This window comes from Chelonoidis abingdonii, chromosome 24, assembly GCF_003597395.2.
Source record: "Chelonoidis abingdonii isolate Lonesome George chromosome 24, CheloAbing_2.0, whole genome shotgun sequence".
Taxonomy (NCBI): domain Eukaryota; kingdom Metazoa; phylum Chordata; order Testudines; family Testudinidae; genus Chelonoidis; species Chelonoidis abingdonii.
In genome coordinates, this window is record NC_133792.1 from 21,185,768 (window position 1) to 21,191,707 (window position 5,940).

Here is a 5,940-nt window from a genome sequence, read left to right on the forward strand (position 1 = left end):
TAAAATCAGATTAACCTTAAGGGAGCCGGACCAGGGCTGGCCTTGCTGGAACTACTTGGCAGATGCTGTCAGGGCTGAGACAAAGGATGCAGCGCTGGAGAATGCCTGACTACTGGAACCACCGCTGCGTGCATCTGCCAGTCCAAGAGCACTTGACATGAAGCCAGGCCCTGGACACTGGAGGAGAACCATCCCCCGCTCAGAGCCGGAGTAAAGTGGGTTTCACTCCCTTGAAGCCAAAAACATATGAGAACAAGTCAGGGGAGGAAACTTGCACGGTTTGAAATTCAATGAGAGATGTGTACAGGAGGGGTGATGTCACGCTTCCCGTGCTCGTTATCACCTGCAGCCGCTCCTACCTACTGGCGTCACTCACAATTTCTCTGGAAATTTGCTGTGGTTTTAAATGGGCACTGGATGTGCTAAGCTGTGGAATTAAAGCTAATTTTCAGAATAAATGTCAGCAACCAGCAAATGGGAAAGAGATTTATTAGTGAGGCTGAAGGGCAGATTGGCCAGGTCCCTTCATTTTCTAGTATCAACTTATTTGTTAGGTGCCATGAATGTTCCAGTGCTAAATGTAATTAGTAGGATATTGGCAGAACATGTGGAGAACACCCCCGTGCCTGCAGAAAAGGAGCCATTAGCTCTTTAATGAGCACATGGGCAGGATCGCTGTTTGACATCACAGCCAAAGAAAAAAAAGTCTGTCTACACCTGGTCAGATTTGTATTGTGAACCCTGAAAATTGCCTCAGAATTTGATAGTGAAATGAAATGTCCTAGGGCAGGGAGATTTTAACGGGTGAGTCATTTAATAATCTGACTGTGAGAAAACGCTTTGGGGCACTTAGCTGATCTAGGAGCTTTGCAGCGACTAGTGAAAGAGCTCATGGCACATTCAGGCAGCTGCCCCCCTAGGATCCTTCACATGCCTAGGGGAGCACTAGCCTCACCTGAGAAAGCTGAAAGGTGAGCGTGAGCCTGGCATGCCAGCTTCACAGCGTGTCAAGGAGGCACTGGACTATGGAGATTGAGCAGTTCAGGATCAAGGCACCAGCAGAACAAGAGGCCCTGATTGCTGCTACCTCTCCTGCCCCTGTTCTAAAGCCAGTGAGGATGTCAGATTCCAGGGCTGTCAAGCCAGCGGCCCAGGACAGAACGACTTCCCTGCTCTGTGAAGAGGCACCCTCTGCCCCGTGCTCGAGGTACATGTTAAAGAAAAGCACAGAACTGTCTGAAATAAACTGGAGTAATTCTGTCTCCCCAGCTCCTGGGTGCAAGCCTACTTTGATTTACACTCTTTACCTTCTTTAAACTCCGAGTGAAATGCTAGTGCTTTAATAGTTAAAATACCTCAGCTCCGTACAGTTCAGTGCTCCCTTGAAGCTCCTCTTGCCTAAGGGTCCAGTTTAAAGGATTTTTCACATTTCTTAGCCTCTTGGACCAGAGCTATGCAGGCTAACCCTGTTACAATACAAAGCACATAAGTGCTGCTGTAAATCAGAGGCCTCAACTCCACAATGCTGCCTACATAAAGTATGCATGATACTGTATGATAATCCAGGATAGGAAAAAATGCATCTCTAATCTGCTCCTTTTCATCAGCTGACAGAGTTCTAGCTCACACACCGCAAGGAAACAGGGCTTTTATTTCCTTTAAGAGGATATGCGATGTCATTGTTAAGTATAAACATAGAATTTCCCCAAGCTGAGAACCAGGTCTTTCCACCCTGCCCTTTGTTTTGCAGCTAGAAATTACATGAACAGCAAATTAAAACACCAGATTTAGTAATACTGGCGACAGCCCCTTGTGTGACTGGAATCCTGTCAGATTTCACACGGCTAAGCAGGGTCAGGCTGGGCCACAGAACTGCCAAGAATCCCTTGGCGCTCCAGGGACCAGTGCTGGGAACTCAACAGGTGGGACTCCATCCTCTGAGTCAATGTGCCCTCATAGTGATAGTGAGACAGCAGGGCTGCCGCTATTCCGATGAATCATAAAACCAAGGTCCTGACCACTTGTAATTAAAGAGCCTGCAACCCTTTTTGTTGTAGCCCTAGTGTCCTAGCCAAATTCCAGTGCGAGTACCATCAGGTTTCCTAATCCCTCTGCTTGTGTCTGTTGGACTCTGGTTTACTATTTTTATTTCAAAAGTCTGTATTCGTGAGCGGTGGGCTGCAATTACAGGGAGACTTTTTAAAACGCTATATGAAAAAAAAAATTCTAGCTACTTTTATCGCCACAATAGGATTAACCCTAGGTTAAATCAGCTGTTTATTGCTAGAATAAACTGGTTATTACATTCTGGCTCCCTCAATACCCGCTGTAGAATAAACTGGATATTAGTATTCTTTATCTCCTAGCCTGAACAGTTGTGCAATTTATGCATTTCACCCAGAGATGGCAGCATGTCACTGTTGAGGAAGTAATTCCTCTAAGCAGTATATATAGCTTGCAGATATGCTCCCTTCACACACCCGCTTAGCTCCAAAATAAAAAGTTTCCTGAGTGGGAATATAGAGAAAATTCATGAACCAGCCAACTAAATACCTCAAAAAAGCAAAGGAGGGTCTTAGCTCCATAGGTAAGTGCATTTCAGTGGAGCAATGGTAGCAGTAAAAGGAGCCTTCCCCCTAAGAAACAGAGGACGTCTGTGTGGTTGGCTCGGTGCCTCCAATGGATCCCTGAGAGCTGCAGGGTTTTGGGGTGGGGCTCCTTGCTTCTCCTGCAGGACTGACCCCACTCCCCAGACAGAACTAGAGGAAAGGTTTCCTCCCTCCCCCCACCACCCCCATGTCACCTCCTAAAGGTTTCTGTGGGAGAGGGTATCCAGCCTAAATTAAACCACATTGACCTGGTAACAGGCTCTGTAAGGGCAGCCCATTCTGCATTGCTACACAGGACTGGGGAGCAAGTGCCAGTACCATGCGGTGATCCTTCGAGGAGGGGAATGATACTGATGGACTTCAAAGGGGGCGTTCTCTGGAACAGGGCTGATCCACACACTGGATGCAAGGCAGAAAGGGCTCAAAAGGCTCAGAGGGACGTGCAGGATCTCCAGCAGGGACAGGTCCGGGAAGATACCTTCTGGCCTTGTCCCATATTCAGCAGCCCTGCATCTTCTCAGAACTAGGCACTTCAGCCTTCCAATGCAACATGCCCCTGGAGGAAAGTGAGCGGAAGCCTGCTGAAAAGTGCCAGTCTGCACCTCAACTCTGCAGTTGCCTTTCACGGTAGGTTACACTGGTGGCCAGCCTCAGAATCCCAGAGACATACAAGCTGCCACTCCCCATAAGCCAGACAGAGAACCCATCAAGTCATGCTCAGTATGGCCCAGTTTCTAGGTTTCACAACTACACGATTAATAATGGACATGATAAAAGAGCTGGTGATGTTAAAAAAGACTTTTTAATTGTACATCAGACATATTAATTACAACTTGAATATAACAAAAGTTGGTTATTAAAAGCAGCAACTTGACATCATAAATCTTTAGAAGGTGCACAGAATCGTTATAAGATCTATTAGAACTAATGCAACACATCCTTGGGGACAAAGCATTTTTAAAGGCTCCACATTCCCCTCTCTGGAACAGCTGCAGGAGTGGGGAAGATTGGTTGGCTGGTTTGCAGAGCCTAAAATAAGAAGCTTCCACCTGCAGCACACTGGGGCAAAGACATTCCTGAAATGTGCAATGGCTTTCTGAGGACTTGGTGTCACTGCGCTGCCTATTCTGCCCATTCTGCGGCTTCCAAAGGGAAGAAACACAATTGAGAGATGAACAGAAAAGACCCACCTGGCAAGATCAGGATTCATTCACTGCGCATCAGCCGATCACTCCACCAACACGCAGAGCAGAACAGGGAGCTGTGTCCCTCACACTGCTCTAAGCCAAGCCTGAGCCCCTGGACCCCAGCTCTGCAAACCGCTCTCGGGCACACTCACTGAAGTCAGTGGGAGTTTCAGGTCTTGGCAGGTAAGTAAAGGAGGAACTGACTTTCCGCTACTGTCTTCTCAAGGTGAGTTGCATGCAATTTCAGCATGCACATCTATTCTGTTACTGATTTAAGATCTTAGATGCTAATCCCCATATCACTTATAAGCTCCATGCAGGCAGAACCTACTGAAGTTGACAAGTGAGGCAGAGCTAATGGCAGAGTCAGGGTCTTGTCTCTTTCACTCACCTCTGAAAGGTGATGGGTATTGACCCAACTCTAATGCCCACATTTAAAATACAGAAGGAATGGGGTTACATCCCCCCTCCTCCACCCCGATCATTTCTAAGCCAAAAGCCTCAAAAGCTCTTGGTTATCCTGGGGCTCTTGAATATGTGCTGAAAACAAGGAGCAGATTCAATAAAGGGTCTTTTTCATATTGCTTCATTGGCTATAAAGATGCATTCAAAGCACTTATGTATTTCCCAGGACATGTAATAGCTACAGTACTTCGAGTCATTTAAAAAAAAAAAAAAGCCTAGCTTTTGGAAACAGCAAAAAACACAACTAGCTTTTGTGTTCAAAAGATGCAAAATGATACAGGCCCTGATCTGAACTCTGTTGAAGTCAATGAAAAAACTCATATTGATTCCAATGGAGTTTGGATCAGGTCCCAAGAGACCAAATCAAAAAACGTACCACCCTGCATAGAAAGACCCCAATCCTACAACTAGATCCACACAAGCAGACCCTTGGGGACATGCCCACGCAGATCTGATGCAGATTCAGGAGCCAAGTCAGTTTCTTTTCACTCACAACCTGTGTAGTTAGGCGAGTCTTTTAATGCTTTCTATGCACGTGATTAAGGGCTTGTCTACACTGACAGTGCTGTAGAAGTGAAACTACGCTACTGTACTCCACCTTCCCAAGAGACACTGGCTATGTTGACAGGAGAGGCTCTCCCGGAGACACAGCCCTATCTACAGTGGGGGTTAGATCCATATAACTGCATCACTCTTCGGGGTAGATTTTCCACCCCCCTGAGCGATGGAGCTATACCAGCATGAGATGGTAGTATAGACCAAGCCTCAGTGGTGAGAGGTTACTTTAACAGTAGAGATGTACTACAGATTGACTTTTAAAAGTCACCGTTTCCATTCACTGGATTCAAATCCAGTCCGAACAGACTCCACATTTTACAAGCAGGTGGCAGCTTTTCCATCGAGGTGTTCCTAGATCATTTCTGACAGATTAATTGAAAGGCTTCTTTTTTAAAAGCCCCCCAAAAAACCCTGAAAACCTGCTACGATGGATGTTCAGAGTAATCTGCTTCTGCTACAGCAGCTGATAAGAGGCCAGATTCTGATCCTAGTTACTCTGGGATAATCTTGAAGAACTCATCTGAAGGCAATGTAAATACTTCAAATTTACACTGCTGCATCCAGTCAGAATCTGTCCCAAAACTCTAACACTCAAAGGACAGCAAGGAACTGCATGCACCATTCTGGGTCTCAGCCATATACTCAACTCAGGCTACAGAAATATGGAGACCTTAATTCAGATGGTGGGAAGGGGAGAAGAGGGGGTTTAAATTAAAAACAACCCCCCCCCCACCTGGATTATCCACGATGTTATGTGAAGAGTGACATCAATGGGAGTTTTACTTTGTTAAGGAATATATAATTTGGCCTTTGGTTTGTAACTTTAACCTGTTCTATTAAGGCGATGTGCCATTCATTTAGACGTCAGTGGAGAAGTGCTGCTTTTATTATGGGAGTTCTGCTTAAAAATGGAGCCTAATTTTCCTCTCTCACCCGCTTTTACTCTTGCTTTACACCCATGTCAGTTAGGGGAGAATCACATGCTGAATGATTCAGGATCTTAAAGTTTTTTCGATAAAATGAGCTTTTCAGTTCATCTTGCAACAGCCAGGTCATAAAACCATATACTATTAAAACCATGTCCTTTAGAGTTTGCAAATTCTTTCACCTTAATTAATCCC